Raw genomic sequence first — 18,885 nt, 5'->3', positions numbered from 1 at the left:
GAGAAGAGTTCCCTGTTCAGTCACCACCCCAGAGGCAGCAGAGGTGGTGCAGCTACAGAACTACAGCTGCAGTTGCTTCTGGCCTGAGGCCCACCTGGTGGGAGGAAATAAGTGGCAGATCTGAGCAGGAGTGCTCCTAAAACCACAGCACAACCCCTCAAGCTTGGGACAAAGTATTCTACACTCTACAAACAGTCATACCCCGATGAAAAACTCAAGGGTCAGCCAAGATGGCGGCAGGAAAGCAGGGACTAGCATGAGCTCCCCTCCGAGTCCCTCCAAAAACTTATAAAAATGGCTCTGAACCAATTCTAGAACTGCAGAACACACAAAACAGCAGAGGGAAGCAGGGCTCCAGCCCAGGACAGCTGGCATGGTCTCCAGGTGAGGTCTATCCCACACGGAGGTGGGAGCAGAGTGGAACAGAGCCCAGCGTGGGCGGCACAGACCAACCAGACCAGGAGCAGGGCGAAGAGTGCCCTAGTGCCCTAAATCAGTGAGCTGCAGCAGTTACCAGACTTCTCAACCCACAAATACCAAAGACAACAGAGAAGGTTAGTGGGAAAAGTGGCTGGGGACAGGGTAATAGAGTTCCTGGTTCAGCCACTGCCCCAGGGGCAGCAGACAGTGGGGCAGCTACAGAAATACAGCTGCAGTTGCTTCCAGCCCCAGGCCCACCTGGTGGGAGGAATTAAGTGGCAGATCAGAGCAGGAGTGAAGAGCCTGCTGAAGATCTCAGTCCAGTCCAGGTTGGGGGGATCTCGGGGAAGGAAGAGTGCTGGTGTGGGAGAGCTGTCACATCCCCCCAAGACTGGAACATAGTTCTCTTAACTCTACAAGCAGTCATACCCCGCTGAAAAACTCAAGGGTCAAGTTAGTTGCCTGGGAACATGGCCAGGCAGTGAAAATGCACCCAGATTCAGTCTCAGACTTTGGAAGTATTCTTTGGTGACAAAGAAGACCAAAACATACAGCCAAAAGAACTCAACAAAGTCAAAGAGCCTATAACAAAAGCCTCCAAGAAAAACATGAACTGGGCTCAGGCCATGGAAGAATCACTGACCTGGAAAACAGATCCAGGAGAGATAATTTAAAAATTATTGGACTACTTGCAAGCTATGATCAAAAAAAGAGGCTAAATATCATCTTTCAAAAAATTATCAAGGAGAACTGCCCTGATATTCTAGAGTCAGAGGGTAAAATAGAAATTTAAAGAATCCACCGATGACCTCCTCAAATAGATCCCAAAACAAAATCTCCTAGGAATATTGTCACCAAATTCCAGAGCTCCCAGATGAAGGAGAAAATACTACAAACAGCCAGAAAGAAACAATTTGAGTATTGTGGAAACACAATCAGAATAATCCAAGATCTGGCAACTTCTACATTAAGAGATCGAAGGGCTTGGAACACGATATTCCAGAGGTCAGAGCTAGGATTAAAACCAAGAATCACCTACCCATCAAAACTGAGTATGATGCTCCAAGGCAAAATATGGATTTTCAATAAAATAGAGGACTTTCAAGCTTTCTCAGTGAAAAGACCAGAGCTGAATAGAAAATTTGACTTTCAAACACAAGAATCAAGAGAAGTGTGAAAAGGTAATCAAGAAAAAGAACAAGAAAAAGAATTTTCAAGGGACTTACTAAATTTGAACTGTTTTGTTTACATTCCTACATGGAAAGATGATGTGTGTGATTCCAGAGACCTCAGTATTAGGTTAGACATATATACATACATACATATATATATATATATATATATATATATATATATATATATATATATATCTGGAGAGAGAGAGAAAGAGACAGAGAGAGGGGGGGGAGGGCACAGGGTGAGTTGAAGATGAAGGGAAGATATCTAAAAGAAATAAAATCAAATTAAGGGATGAGAGAGGAATATATTGAGAGAGGTAGACAGGGATAGATAGAATGGGGTAAACTATGTCACATGAAAGTGGCAAGAAAAAGCAGTTCTGTAGGAAGAGAAGAGAATTCAGGTGAGGGGGAATGAGTGAATCTTGTTCTCATCAGATTTGACCTGAGGAGGGAATACCATACATACTCAATTGGGTATCTAACCCCACAGGACAACAGGAGGAAGAAGATAAAAAATGGGGGATCATACAAGGGAGGGCAGATGGGGGTGAAGGTAATCAAAAACAAACATTTTCAAAAGGGGACAGGGTCAAGGGAGTAAATTCCATAAAGGGGGATAGGTTAGGAAGGAGCAAAACATAGTTAATCTTTCACAACATGAGCATTGTGTAAGGGTTATACATAATGATACACATGTAGTCTATGTTGAATTGCTTGACTTCACAGGGAGGGTGGGTGGGAAGGATAGGGGAGAGAATTTGGAACTCAAAGTATGAAAAACGGATGTTCATGAAAAAAGTTTTTGCATGTAACTGGAAAATAAGATACACAGGCAATGGGGCGTAGAAATTTGTCTTGCTCTACAAGAAAGGAAGGGAAAAGAGGATGGGAGGGGAGTGGGGTGACAGAAGGGAGGGCTGACTGGGGAACAGGACAACCAGAATATATGCCATCTTGGAGTGTGGGGGGGAGGGTAGAACTGGGGAGAAAATTTGTAATTCAAACTCTTGTGAAAATCAATGCTGAAAACTAACTACATTAAATAAATTACAAAAAACAAATAAAGTTAGATTTAAATAATTTACAAAATATTCATTGTCTGTGAGTGTGTAGAGCCAATACAATAAAAATGAAAATTCTACTTCAAAAAAAAAAGAAATACTCAAGGGTCAAGCAGTTGGCTGGGAACGTGGCCAGGCAGCGAAAATGGACTCAGATTCAGATTCAAATTTTGGAGTCTTTTTTTTGGTGAAATAGAAGACCAAAACATACAGACAGAAGAAATCAACAAAGTCAAAGAGCCCACATCCAAAGCCTCCAAGAAAAACATGAACTGGTCTCAGGCCATGGAAGAGCTCAAAAAGGATTTGGAAAAGCAAATTAGAGAAGTAGAGTAAAAATTGGGAAGAGAAATGAGAAGGATGTGAGAAAACCATGAAAAACAAGTCAATGATTTGCTAAAAGAGACCCAAAAAATACTGAAGAAAATAACACCTTAAAAAATAGACTAACTCAAATGGCAAAAGAGCTCCAAAAAGCCAACGAGGAGAAGAATGCCTCGAAAGGCAGAATTAGCCAAATGGAAAAGGAGGTCCAAAAGACCACTGAAGAAATTACAACCATAAAAATGAGATTGGAACAAGTGGATGCTAGTGACTTCATGAGAAATCAGGATATTATCAAATAGAACCAAAGGAATGAAAAAGATATAAGACAATCTGAAATATCTCATTGGAAAAACCACAGACATGGAGAACAGATCCAGGAGAGATGATTTAAAATTATTGGACTACCTGAAATCCATGATCAAAAAATTAGCCAAGATATCATCTTTCAAGAAATTATCAAGAACTACCCTGATGTTCTAGAGCCAGAGGTTAAAATAAAAATTGAAAGAATCCACTGATCACATCCTCAGAAAGATCCCAAAAAGAAAACTCCTAGGAATATTGTTGCCAAATTCCAGAGTTCCCAGATCAAGGAGAAAATACTGCAAGTAGCCAGAAAGAAACAATTTGAGTATTGTGGAAACACAATCAGGATAATACAAGATCTATCAGCTTCTATATTAAGGGATTGAAGGGCTTGGAATATGATATTCCAGAGTTCAGTGGAGCTAGGATTAAAACCAATAATCACCTACCCAGCAAAACCGATTATCATGCTCCAAGACAAAATATGGATTTTCAATAAGATAGAGGACATCAAGTTTTCTCAGTGAAAAGACCAGAGCTGAATAGAAAATGTGACTTTCAAACACAAGAATCATGAGAAGCGTGAAAAGAGAAATAATAAGTGACTTACTAAAGTTGAACTGTTTTGTTTACATTCTTACATGGAAAGATGATGTGTATGATTCATGAGACCTCAGTATTATGGTAGCTGAAGGATATATATACATACAGATGGGGGAACAGAGTGAGTTGAATATGAAGGGGTGATCCCTAAAAAAATAAAATCAAATTAAGAGAGGAGAGAGGAATATATTGAGAGAGGGAGAAAGGGAGAGATAGAATGTGGTAAATTTTCTCACATAAAAGTGGCAAGAAAAAAGCAGTTCTGTTGGAAGGGAAGATGGGGCATGTGAGGGGGAATGAGTGAATCTTGCTCTCATCGGATTTGACATGAGGAAGGAATAACATACACACTCAATTGGGCATCTTACCCCACAGGAAAGAAGAAGAAAGGAGAAAAAATGGGGGATGATAGAAGGTAGGGCAGATATGGAGAGGAGGTGATCAAAAGGAAAGACTTTTGAAAAGGGACAGGGTCAAGGAAGAAAATTGAATGAAGGGGGATAGGATAGGAAGGAGTAAAATACATTTAGTCTTTCACAACATCGGTATTGTGGAAAGGGTTTACTTAATGATACACATGTGGCCTACATTGAATTGGAAGAGGGGAGAGTATTTGGAACTCAAAGTTTTAAAAGCAGATGTTAGAATAAAAGTTTTTGCATGCAACTAGGAAATAAAACATACAGGCAATATGGCATAGAGATCTATCTTGCCCCACAAGAAAGTAGGGGAAAGGGGGATGGGGGGAGAGTGTGGTGACAGAAGGGAGGGGTGACTGGGGAATGGGGCAATCAGAATATATGCTATCTTGGAGTTGGGGGAGGGTAGAAATGGGGAGAAAATTTGTAATTCAAACTCTTGTGAAAATCAATGCTGAAAACTAAAAACATTAAATAAATAAAAAAGAGGAAAGAAAAAAAAATATCGAGTTAGAAAGTATCATTGAGCATCTTGGCCACTTGATAATATTTGCAGTTACTTGAACAAGTTACTTTGAATATTTCTTTTCACTCTTTTAACCGGTATCATTTAGTGACTGTCATTCTTCCTAGGTCTTCCCTCTTTTATCTCCTGTTTCAATCCCCACTACTACCTTTGAAAGCATTTTGCAGGATGTTTTTTTTTTTTTCCTGGTTCCTTAATTCCTATAGTGATCACTTTGAATGACCCTTCCCTGTCATTTCCTTACCTATTAACATTCAATTCTGTTCCTAATATTATATTTTCTTTGTAATCTAGTTAGTATTATACCTGTTCCTTTTGGTAGACATTTTTTTGGCTAATAGGCAGTTTCAGCACCAGAAATATATGCATTACCTGAAATGTCTGCTTTCTTTTCCCAATGACCTCTTCCAATTTCTCTAATGGTTTGCATGTCCATCAGGATTTTTATTCTCAATGTTTGCCTGAATTTATTTTTAGCTATATACAACATTTCCAAAACAGTATTCTGTTAATATACCATTAACTGCATTTCTTTAGTCTCACACACAACTTTTATTCTGCACATAATAAAGAATTATTCTTATTCTAACTCGCAGATGTATTCATCAGTTCACCAATGATCTAAATTTAAAATACTTCTCTTTAGTTGCCAGTAGAATATTAGTTTTCCTGATTTTGTTTCCCCTTCCAGATCCACGTTCACTGTGCTTTTCGGGAATTTGATTCAATTTAATGTATTTCAATTCAATTAAATAAGAATTTATTAAGTATTTGCTATGTGCCAGACAAAGTGTTAGGCACAGGGAAAAGGACATAATTGGTTTAGTCACTGTACTCAAGCTTACATCCTAACAAGTGAAGTTCAACCTGAATTAATGTGTGTTTTATCGGTCAGAATTTTGCCAAGAAAATAAAAGAAGTATCCAGTCTGCAGAAGGGATAAGACCAGTAAAGGACTTCCCACCCCATCACATTTGGGATTAGAGCAGAGACTCTCCTGGCAGAAAGTCCCAATCTAGTGACTGAATCTGAATTCATAATGAAGAAGACCAAAATAAAAGAAAACCAAATGGAACAAAATATAACACCTAAACAAAGTACAATTTTAAAACTTCTGAATATAATGAAGAATTTCTATGGGTTAAGAGAAAACCAGGTAAAGCCCCTGTCACAATTATATATTTTATATCATTTGATAGTTACTATTTGATGCTATGGTTATTATTTGATGTTTAATTATGGAAGAACTCAAACATGAAGTCACTTAAGCTAAGTAGTCCCGGTGCCCATAAATAGAAATAGAACAAGACAGGCAGTTTGTACTTTTCTGTTATTAAGTCTACATCAGGGAAATAAGGCTTGCAGATTTTTGGTGGAATGAAACTCTTGATTGGCTGCAAGGGTCTGAGCTAGACTTCTTTCCCATTTCTTTAGATAGCACTAGATAACTCCCCTAGTTTATGGTCCCAATAAGAAAACTCTCCTTAACCAATCCTCATCCAAGTTTGATATTAATAAGTAACAAATAAAATTTCATCAGCACATCTGGATCTGATCAGGAATTCCTCTCCCACATTTTGTACTGATTACATGTTTTTAACCATAGTCAATCTTAGGGTATATAATTTGTCACATAAATCACAAATCTGAGCCTATCTCCTCCCTGATCCTCATGAGAGGGCAGTTTCTCGCATCTGCGGGTAGGACATCTGTCTGTTTATAATACCATATAGTGTGAGCATATATACATACTTCTGTTTTCCTTCTTGATGTGCTAGGCAATAATAAAACTTTTGATAATATCAGCTTCCTGATTACTAAACCAAAGACCAAAATATTTGCAACAAATGAAGCCATGATAATAATATTGTTAGGGGTTAAATGAATCATTTTTTTATGCAAGAATATGAACAGTTTATAATTGTCAGATCCTTTGTGAATTCTCATTTATATTTACCTTTCTATAATTGTCTTGACTTGTGTTTGAATGCCAAATTTTTGTTTTGTCCCGGCCTTTCCATCAAGAAGACTTGAAATTCTTCTTTTTCATTAAATGCTCATTTTTCCCTCTGTAGAATTATACTCAGCTTCTCTGGATAGGTGATTGTTGCTTGTAATCTCAACTTTTTTTTTTTCTCAACTGGAATGGCATATTCAAAGCCCTTTATTTGTTTATAGTGGTAGATGCTAAATCTTGAGTGATAGTTACTGCGGCTCCACATTATTTGAATTATTTCTTTCTGACAGCTGACAATGTTTTATTTTTACTCTGGTAGCCCTAAATGTTGGTTGTAATATTCCTGGAAATTTTAACTTTTGGAATACATTCAGGAGGTGACAGGTGAATTATTTTAATTCTAATTTTCCTTGTGGTTCTAAATTATCTTTTCAATTTTCATTTATAATTTTTAGAGATAATTTCTATGTCTATTTTAATATCATGAATTTTATAAAAGCCATTGGTTTTTAAATTATCTCCAATAGAATTATTTTGAAGTCAGTTACTTTTCCTGTAAAGTATTTCACCCTTTCTTCAATTTAGTTTCATCTATTTCAATTTGTTTTATTGTTTCTTGAGGTCTCACAGAGCCAATAGCTTCCACTAGTCCAATTATCATTTTAGGTGCCTCTGATATTTGTAATAATATTTTTTCCCCAGATTGCAAGTAGAAATTCTTTAACATTTAATTTTAATTATTTTTTATTTTAAATTATCTTTATTTTTCCTCCACCATCCCTGAAACAATGAGCAATTTGATATAGGTTTTAGATGTGTAATCATGCAAAATATATTTCTATATTACTCATTTTATAAAAGAAAAGACAGACCAAAAATGAAATAATAAAGGAAATATAAAACAGTATGTTTTGGTCTGCATTCAGATTCCATCCATCAATTCTTTCTTTGGAGTTGAGTAGTATTTTTCATCATGAGTCCATTGAAATTGTCTTCGATCATTGTCTTGCTGAAAATAGCTGTCATTCATACTTGATCATCTTACTGTATTGCTGTTGCTGTGTATAATGTTCTTCTGGTTCTCCTCACTTTACTCTACACCAGTTAAAGCAAGTCTTTCCAGGGCTTTCTAAAACCGTTTTGCTCATCATTTCTTGTAGAACAACAATATTCCATTAAAAACATATGACACGATTTGTTCAACCATCCCCAATTGATAGACATCACCTGAATTTTCAATTCTTGCCACTACAAAAAGAGCTGCAATAAATATTTTTGTACAGGTAAGCTATTTTCCTTTTTCATTATCTCTATGGAGTACAGACCTAGTAGTGGTGCAAACTTTTATAACCCTTTGGGCAAAATTCCAAATTATACTCCAGAGTGGTTGGATCAGTTCACAACTCCACCAAAAATGCATTAATGCTCTGATCTCCAATATTTATCTTTGTCCTTTTTTGCCATATTGGCCAATCTGACAGGTGTGAGGTAGTATCTCAGAGTTGTTTTAATTTACATTTCTCTAATTAATAGTGATTTAAAACAGTTTTTCATGTGATTCTAGATAGCTTAAATTTCTTCCTCTGAAATTGCCTGTTCACAGTGTTTGAGTATTTATCAATTGGGGAATGACTTGTATTCTTATAAATCCAGTTCTCTACATATTTAAAAATGAGGCCTTTTATTAGAGATTCTGGTTATATTGGTTGTTTCCCAGTTTCCTGCTTCCCTATTAATCTAGATTGCATTGGCTTAGTTTGTGTAAAAGCTTTTTAATTTAATGTAATTGATATTATCCATTCTGTACTTTATAATGTTCTCTATTTCTTGTTTGGTAATCAGTTCTTCCCTTCTCCATAGATCTGACAGGTAAACTATCCTCAGTCTTCTCATTTGCTTATATCATTATCCATTATGTCTAAGTCATGCACTCATTTTGACCTTATTTGGTATAGGGTAGGTGATATTGGTCTAGGCCTAGTTTCTGCCGTACTATTTTCCAGTATTTCCATTATATTTTGTGAAATAGTGAGTTATCACCAAAGCTGGAGTCTTCGGGTTTATCAAAAAGTAGTGTACTATAGTCTTCTGTACCTAATCTATGCTTCCTAAAAAAGAGTGACTTAGAGGATTTTTTAATATGGTCAAACAAAATGATTTCTGTATGCAAACATGTGTATATACAGATACACATACATTCATGTTTCTTTAATCTTATTGAATTGTCCACAAGCATTTATTGAGGGTCTACTATCTGCTAAGCAATATTCTAAGTTCCAGGGGGATATAATGAAAGTCTAAAAGAACCCGAGAACCCCAAAGTGCTTGCCATCATATGTGGGAGATAGCATGCAATGTACAAAGGAGATACACATAAGATAATTAGCAATAATGTAAAAGGAAATACACTAGCACTCTGGGATTCCCAGAAAAGTTTCTTGTATATGATTGGAATTTTATCTGAGCTTTGAAGAAAGGAAGAGATCAAGAATTACACTTGATTAGAGAAAGAATACAAGGTGTTAAGTGCATCCAATGAATATGTTTCGAGTCAGGAAGTGGGGTGTCCTATTGGAAAAAAAAGCAAAAATATCATTGTCACTTGGAGAAGATAAGTATCTTCCAATCTAAATTTCTGAAATATTGGAGGTGCTACCTAAGTAGACACATTTATTCACTGTTATGGACCTATGAAGTGAACCAACAATTTTGCAAATCAATTGATATTATGCCCACAAAACCCCTCAAAAAACCTGTGCACACAATTTTACCCAGCAATATCACAATTAATATTATAACTTGACAAAATTAAATACAGGAAGCACTCAGATATATGTATCATTTTATAATAGCCATATGTGTTGCAACAAAGAGCCACTAATATTTGTGTCCAACAACTGAGTGAGGGCTGAACAAAATATGGCACATTAATGTAATGGAATATTATTGCACATTAAGAAATGAGAAGACATAGATTCAAACAAAAATCTGAGAAAACTGTGAACTGAGACAGAATCAAGCAATTGGAAGTAGAACATTTTATATCATGATTCAGAGGGCAAAAGCACTAGCCCAGCAGTAGTAGCAACAACAAAAATAACACCTTTAAAAGTCTTAAAAACTGATCAATGACCAATCATGATTTGAAATATCTGATGGAATTTCCCTCTTAGTGCTTAGCAGAGAGGTGACAGACTAGAGGAGCCGACTGTGACAAATTCTGAGACACAGAATGGCACGTGGGTTCATTTTCTTCTATTACCCTTACTTGCTAAAAGAAAAGAGTTTTATTTTCAAGAAGCATTTAGGAGGATGATTTTGTGAGTAGATATAGTGATATTAACTCAAGGCAAAGAAATGATAAGGGACATCCATCTCTGGGGTGCAGTAAAGATGGAAGAGTAGAGGAAACAGCCAATTTCTCCCAACATTCCTCTTCAAAACAATTTAAAATAATGTTTCAAGTCAAATACTGGGGTGTCAGAGACAACAAAAGTTTGGGGTGAAACAATTTAACAGCCCAAGTCAACATAGGTAGTCAGAAGAAGAAGACTATGACACTGATTTAGGGATGTACTAGAGTCCACATGGCAGAAACACCATCTGTGGGCCTTGGAGATGACAAAAAGCAGCAGCAACAGCAGGAGCTCTCAAGCCAGAGATGGAAAAAAGATAGGATAATTTGTCTAAAAGAAATTATAGGGACTCCTGTGATAGCACAGAAAAAGGATAGGGAGCTGTTTAGCCACTTCAATGCCTATACCCAGTTCCTGGTCACAGTTCTAGGGAGAAGACAATCCCTTAAAGTAAAAATGAATAGGGACACTGAGCAACAGTATCGCTTGTTGTCCCAAGAGAATAAGGGACCTGAGAAGCATTTTTGATTGCTATTGCAATAGATAAGAGGTCATTTGGGAGTGAGAACCATAGCACAGAACAGGAGAACAGCGATACCTTTACCCAGATCACAAGACCTTAGAAACACCAAGAAATTTCAAACCCCAACACCTAGCTCTGGAAACAGCAGTGCTGGGCAGCTAGGTGGTGCAGTGAGTAGAGCACCATCCCTGGAGTCAGTAGTTCAAATCTGGCCTCAGACACTTGACACACTTAATAGTTGTGTGACTTTGGGCAAATCACTTAACCCCAATTGCCTTGCCTTCCCCTCCCCAAAAAAGAAAACAACAAAAAAGAAGAAAGAAAAGAAAAGAAAGAAAACAGCAGTCCTAAAAAGCCTGAATTGGAATGATACTGCTCCCATCCCTGCCATAAAACAGAACCCAACTTTAATATGCATTTAAAGTCAAGAAATAAGTTGGATTAATGAGGAAACAAAAAAAATAGAATCTGATCATAAAAAATTACTATAGCGACAGGGAATATCTTGAAAAAACTCAAAAGAAGGCAAATCTTTTTTTGAACATATAGGGTTTTACAATCCCTTGGGCATAGTTCCAAATTGTTCTCCATATAACTTGGACTATTTCACACTTCACAAATAGTGAGAGAATTAGTGTCCCAATTTTTCCACATCCCCTTCCAGTATTTGACATTTTCATTTTTAGTCGTGTTAGCCAATCTAAGTGTGCAGTGATATTACAAATTGTTTTAATTTTCAATCTTCTAATTAGTAGTGATTTAGAGTATTTTGTCATATGACTGCTGATAACTTTGATTTCTTCTTTTGGAAACTGCCTATTCATATCCTTTGACCTTTTATCAACTGGGAAATGGTTATATTTTAAAATAAATTTAGAATAGTTCCATTTTAATTTCAGAAATAAGCCCTTTATCAGAGAAATTAGTCATAATTCCCTCCCCCTTAGTTTCCTCTTTTCTTTCTGATTTTGATCTCATTAGCTTTGTTTGTGTAAAACTATTTTGTTTGATTTTGATTTCATTTGTTTTGTTTGTGTAAAACTAATTGTTTGTGCTTTTCAATTTCATGGAATCAAATTTAACTATTTTACTTACCATTATATTTCCTATCTCTTATTTTGTCATAAATTCTTCTCTTATCCATAGATCTGACCAGTACATCATGCACACATTTTGATATTGTCTTGGCATATAATGTGAGATGTTGGTCTATTCCCAGTTTCTGCCAAATTGTTTTTAGTTTGCAGAGCAATTTTTTATCAAATTGTGAGTTTTTACCCCCAAAACCTGGATCTTTAAGTTTATCAAACATTAGATTACACTGGTCATTTACTTCTGTGTAGTGTGTATCTAATCTATTCCACTGATCCACCATTCTATTTCTTAGCAAGTATCAGATTTTTGTGATGACTACCACTTTGTAATACAGGTTGAAATCCAGAAATATTAGGCTACCTTCCTTAACTTAAAAAAAATGATTCCTTTGATATTATTGACCTTTTCTTCCTCCAGATGAATTTTTCTATTATTTTTTCTAGCTCTATTAAATACTCCTTTGGTAGTTTGATTGATATGGCACTGAATAAGTAAATAAATTAGGTGGAATTATCATCTTCAATCCACTGGCTTACCCTATCAATGAGGAATTAACATGTCTCCAAATGTTTAGATCTGTCTTTATTTGTCTTGGCAGTAGATTCTGAAGTATTTTATATTGTTTGCAGCTATTTTAAAAGGAAATTCTCTTTCTATTTCTTGCTACTGGATTTTGTTGATAGTATATAAAAAACTAATAATTTTATTGGAGGAATTATTTTGTATCCTGCAACTTCTCTGAAGTTGTTAATTGCTTCAATTAGTTTGCTTTAATTGATTCTCCTGAATTCCCTAAGTATGTCATTATATCATCAAAAAAGGGTGAAAATTTTGTCTCCTCATTGCCTATTTTTATTCCTTCAATTTGCTTTTCTTGTCTAGCATTTCTACTACAATATTGAATAAAGTGCTGTTATTGTATAATCTTTGTGATCTTCTTGATAAGCCTTCTAGTTTATCCCTGTTACAGTTAGTGCTTGCCCTTGGTTTTAGGTAGATATTTCTTATCAGTTTAAGAAAGATTGATTCTTCCACTGATTCTTATGCTTTCTAGTCTTTTAATGGGAAAGGATGCTGTATTTTGTCAAAGGTTCTCTTGGGATCTTTTGATATAAGCACGTGATTTTTTTCATTTTTTTTTATTGATATGGTCAATTACGCTGATAGATTTCACAATAGTGAACCACCCTTGTATTCTTCATAGAAATCTGACCTGGCCATAACGTATGATCTTTGAGATATGTTGCTCTAATCTCCTTGCTACAGTATTAAATAATTGAAATTTTTATTTCAATATTCACTAAGGAAATTGTTCTACAGTTTTTTACCTCTGTTTTTACACTACTTTTTTCAGGTACTAAAATCGTATTTGTTCATAAAACAAATTGTAGAACTTCTTTTTTGCCTATTTTTCTAATAGTTTACATAACATTAGAATTAATTGTTCCTCAAGTGTTTGGTAAAATTCACTTGTAAATCCATCTGTTCATAGAGTTTTCTTCCCCCTAGGGAGCTCATTGATTGCTTATTCAATTTATTTTTCTACAAGAAACTTATTTAAATATTCTATTTCTTTCTTTAATCTGGGCAGGTTTTCTTTGTAAATATTCATTTCAACTAGATTGCCACTTTTGCAAACATATAATTTGGCAAAAAACGCTTATAATTGTTTTTAATATCATTCAGTCTTTCCATTTTTGATATTAGCATTTTTCTTTCTTTTTAAAATCAAATTAACCATTTATTTTTTTCATAAAACCTGCTCCTAGTTTTATTAGTGTATATGTAATTGTATTATATATTATGTATATATGCATGCATAAACACATGTACATTCACATATACATGTAATATATATGCATATATACATATACCTATATATACATCACACAGATATGTATGTACATATGTGTGTATGTGCATGTGCATGTGTGTGTACATTATATATATATGCATGTATGTATGTATATATGTACTTTTAGATTTATTAACCTATCCTTTCATTTTAAGGATTTCAATTTTAGCATTTTATTGAAGATTTCTAATTCATTCTTTTTCTAGTTTTCTTTTTTAGCTGTATGCTTCATTGATCTGTTATTTATTTATTTATTGATGTACACATTAAAAGATATAAATTTTTTGTAAGTACTGCACTCTTTGTATCCCACAAATTTTGGAGTCTTGCCTCATAATTCTCTTTAATGAAATTTGCATTCATTAGAGAAATACAAACCAAAATAAATCTGAAGTGTCACCTCACACCCATCAGACTGGCTAACCTGACAGGAAATAGAAATTATAAATCCTGGAAGGATTATGGAAAAATAAGTACCATAACATACTGTTGGTGCAACTGTGAACTGCCCCATTCATTCTGGAGAACAATTTGGGAATCTGTCCAAAGAAGTATATATATTCTTTGACCCATCAATAGCACTATTAGTAGTGAATTCTAAAGAGATAAAAGGAAAATGGACCTACATGTACAAAAAACATTTATTGCAGCTCTTTTTTTGCATTGGCATAAATTAAATTAAGGGGATACTCATAAATTGGAGAAAGGATGAACAAGATGTAATCTATGAATGTGACGGGGGAGTAGGAAACAGGCAATGTGCCAGAATACTCTTGTCCTATGTGAAAATGATGAAGAAGATCATTTGAGAAAAACCTGGGAACACATATGAATTGGCAACAAGTGAAGCAAGTAAAACAAGGTGAACAATATTTTTACAATGATCAACTGTGAAAGACTTAGCTACACTGATCTGACATGAAGATCTAACAATTACAAAGGACTTATGATATAAAGTGATAAATAACCACTTCCACAGAGAGAAGTGATGAATTCTGAGTAGATATTGAAGAATCATTTTTTTTAGTTTTTTTTTTAGTTTTTACAAATTGGCTAATATGGAAATAAGTTTTACATGAAAAATAAAAAAAAATATAATTGCTCTTTAAATATCCATTTAAATATATAGAAGAGAGTAAAATTAAATTCAGAAGGGAGTAGAGCCAATCAGGAAAGTTTTGATACTGTTTCAAACTTACTATTCACTTAAAGTATATAACAAAAAATTAGAGTTTCATATATAAACCTCTTTCTCTTTTTGCATATTGAATTTTTCATGTTTGTTTATTTTATAAGAATATATTATTAAAATACATAATAAATTCTTGTCAATATACACAGTACCATAATTTCATATGAATATATTCATTTTAAGGAGGGAGTGAGGACTTTAAATTCTTCTCGCCTCGGATTCGTAAATTTAAAAAAAGAGGAAAAAAATTATAATGTACCCAAGATCACCAGCATAATGGTGAATAGAGGTCTTAGCACAACAGCTCTCAGATTCAAATTCATTTTAGTAAATGTGGGTGACAATCCTGCCTCACACTGGTGAATAGCTTTTCTAGTCTTCATTCTTATTTCTCAGAACCTGAATTTTTTATCTTGTCCCCCAGCATTATTGTTTGTCCTGCACATCCAAAGCAGAGAGAAAAGAAATAGGCATGTTAACAGGAACATATAAAAAGATTAGTCCTCATTACTTTTCATATTGTGCATCTTCTTCTTTAATGCCTCCTTCTCCCACCAAGTGAGGAAGTAGTAATCATTTTTCTCATTCTAGTATATGAGTCTTCTTTTTTTTTTTTTGGTTTCCTCTTTGTGAACCATTTTTTTGTGTCTTAAGTACAGGGATGATAGAATATTTTCTCTCTCAGTACATATGCACACCAATTTTTAAGTTAATGGAAACAAGGTTTACTGAAAAAAAAGTTCATTGTCACAAATCATGGACATTCTCTGGCTTCAGACACAGACATTCTTAAAATTCTCAGTGCAAATAACTTAATTAATTACTTCTTAACAGTTGTAATTCGCTTAAAAATCAACAGTTGATAATATGATATCAAAAACCCTGTGTAACAACCACAATTCAAAAGTCAAAACCCTTACATTTGATCATCGTTCCACATTAATATCTTATTGAGAAGATTTGAAAAGTCTGAGCTCTTGGGTAAATTTTTTATTTTGGCAAATTTACATATTTTATTTTCTTAAATTTTATTTCTATCTGAGACAAAAAAATTAAAAATACCTCAGTTTGGAATTAGTTTTAATTTTCTCCCTCTTTTCATATGTTCAAGTCCACAAAGGTGAGTAAAGACCCATAAAGAAGGATAACTACCAAGAGGCTACAAGACATGAAGTATAAAAAGATATCTTGTTATTTATTCAGAATTATCATCCATTATAATGATGTTTAGGTTTTATTGGTATCAGAAAATATTTAACAATGGCTGATATAGAAAGAAGGACAGCTAGGTGGCACAGTAGATAGAGTGCCTCTCCTGGAGTCAAGAATGCTCATCTTCCTGATTTCACATTTTACATCCAACATTTGTTATCTGGGTGATCCTGGGCAAGTCTTATAACCCTATTTGCCTAGAAAAATAGATGGCAAACCATTCCAGTATTTTTGCCAAGAAAACTCCAAATGGGGCATGAAGAATCAAACATAAACGAAACAACTGAAAAACAGCAAACATATACAAAGGATATTGTTTCATACTCAAAAGAAGTATTTAATATACATGTAGTAATGTGTCTTGAATGTTCTCTAGAGTAGTTCACATTCCATTTGATATTTTAAAAAATATTCATAAACTTCTTGATCAAAGAACCCAACAGGGAATTTTTATCTAATTTTCTTCATCATATGAATTCTTGGCACTTCTAAATTCTCTTCTCACATGGTATTTAGTTTTTCTTATGCTTAAATACTTTATTATTTCATCCTAAAGCAAACATTTCCATGGGAGTACGACAAGATTAATGGATATGACAGATTTATTGATGAAACTTGGTTACTGCTGAAGGCACAAGACAGCCAAGAGAAGAAGATGGAAGGGACAGAAGTTGAATAAAAGATACTTTGGGAAGGATGTCAGGTGCAAACTGGGCTGACTAGCTAAGTGGAAATAAAAAGAGGAAGAGAAATTATGCAACAGGATTTCAAATGAGACAATGTATATCAAGTGCAAAAAGAATACTGTGGTAGGAACAATATCCCCCAAATAAATTTAGCTATTTTTTCCCTTAGATGGCATTGAAGCTATCTGGTTGAGTTAGTGGGCTCGGAGCATTAAAGGTGTAAGTTGTTTAAATCACTTCTCAGTCACCTCCATCCAAAGAAATCATTAAGTGTATGACCAGGTGTGTTCTGTGATACTTGATAGGTAATATAGGTAAGGCAATCTCAGGTGAATTAACTCGAAGTGTTCTCAATGGCAATCCTTTTTAATTATCCTTCTCTTGGTAGGGCTCAGTAAATCACTCTTTGATAACTGTTGAATAATCTATGAATGTCTCATTTTCTAGTAATTTCTAGAATTATGTCTGAACTAGCAAGAGATAGTTCTAGAATAATTGGCATTGCCATTCAAGATTGGAACATAGTGATGATCTGAATTGGGAAATGAACAACACAAAGAAGGTTGTGCCTGTTTTGGTCTTTGTGCTTCTAGTTGTTATTTTAGCAATTGCCCACAACCCCACCCAAACACCTCCTTCCACAGCAGATAAGAGTAAAGGGTGGCTATTCAACAAGGAGAAAATGTTCTGACAACCTCTTGTGTTTTTAAAAATGTACCTTGAAGATAATTATGGCAAGCTGTCCTTTTCAGGTCTCCTTCAATTTTTACTAGAAGCTCTCCTCAGAATGAAGTTTACCTTTAACTCAGTCAGAAGTGATTGAATACGGGGGACTGAAACATACTTCCTCATTCTTAATGAAAAAAAAAAAAAACTAGTTGAACTCTTCCCTTAGTTGTACTAGATGTCTTTGTGATCATTACTTAAGTGCCTATTGTGAGGCCTAGTGAAAAATTCTCTTCTAGATTTACAAGTCCTGTTTGGTTTTAAAGGGATTTTGGAAATGACAGTGCACCTGAATAAGACGTATAATTGTATATGGACATAGATAATAATGTGAAGAATGGCATGAAAGTTCCCAACAATGATAGATTGCAAATTAAACATATCATTGGGATTTTAAAGACTGTCAAAGAACTGTAATGAACAAACTGTTTGACGTTTGTTTGTTTTAATTTGATGTTCAGGAGACCACCCAGGACATTCTCATTAACTTTTTTGAGATTCTTTGGCATAAACCATCAGGTGAGATAGCTGAAAAGACAGTTTAATTCTCTCCAGAAGCCCTGAGACATTTCTTGAATTGGGGATATGGACTAACATATTATTTACTAGATAATTTGTTGAGGACATTCAGAGGTAAGGCAATGGTTTAAAAATATCCCATTCAGAACCCCTAACTATGAGCTGTGAACTGTAAATCTCTCCCTTGGGGGTTTCCAGGGACAGCCCTAATTGAGTTCAGTCCCAAAGCACACCCCAACATGAATAATCACTGATTGAACATGGCAAATAGAACTTGAATACTAGCCTAGAAGATTCTAGCTTTGGTGTTTTTTTATTTGCTTTGTGGCTTTCCCTGAGCATAGATGGCAATCCTCAGCCATACAACACTCTTGGTGGCAATATTATAAAATCAAGATGCCAAGAGCTCCTGGGTCCCTCACCAGGGGTAAACTAAAAATAAGAGGAATTTCTTCTCTGGACAAAATGACTACTGAAATGAAAAAGAACCTGCACTCTGACACATTTGGCCAAAATCTTTTGGAGTTGCCTGATCCATCCTGTATGGCTGTTCCTGACCTTATCAATTGGGATAGACCACTGAGAGGCAGTGACACTGTGAACTGAAGCACCAACATAGGAGGGCAGTGTCTTCCCCAGCAGTAAGAGAACGGGGGTCAGGATTGTGCTCAGGCATATGACAACATTCTATCCCAGCACAAGGCAGAAGAGTTCAAACCCTACTTGTATAAATTATGCTGCTCCCGCACAGCTGGTTCTCATTGAGCAGGTAGTAATGCAGATGCTGATTCCTAGGATAATGGCAACCCAGTGACAAAAGAGTGGGTACTGGAATGTGCAGTATCAAAACACAATTAGCTCCCCTGCAACCAGTTGCTCACTATAGTGTAAAAAAAAGACACTTCCATATTGCTTTCAGTA

This window comes from Trichosurus vulpecula, chromosome 7, assembly GCF_011100635.1.
Source record: "Trichosurus vulpecula isolate mTriVul1 chromosome 7, mTriVul1.pri, whole genome shotgun sequence".
NCBI lineage: Eukaryota > Metazoa > Chordata > Mammalia > Diprotodontia > Phalangeridae > Trichosurus > Trichosurus vulpecula.
The sequence above is the reverse complement of the archived record's forward strand: the minus strand, read 5'-3'. Positions refer to the sequence as shown.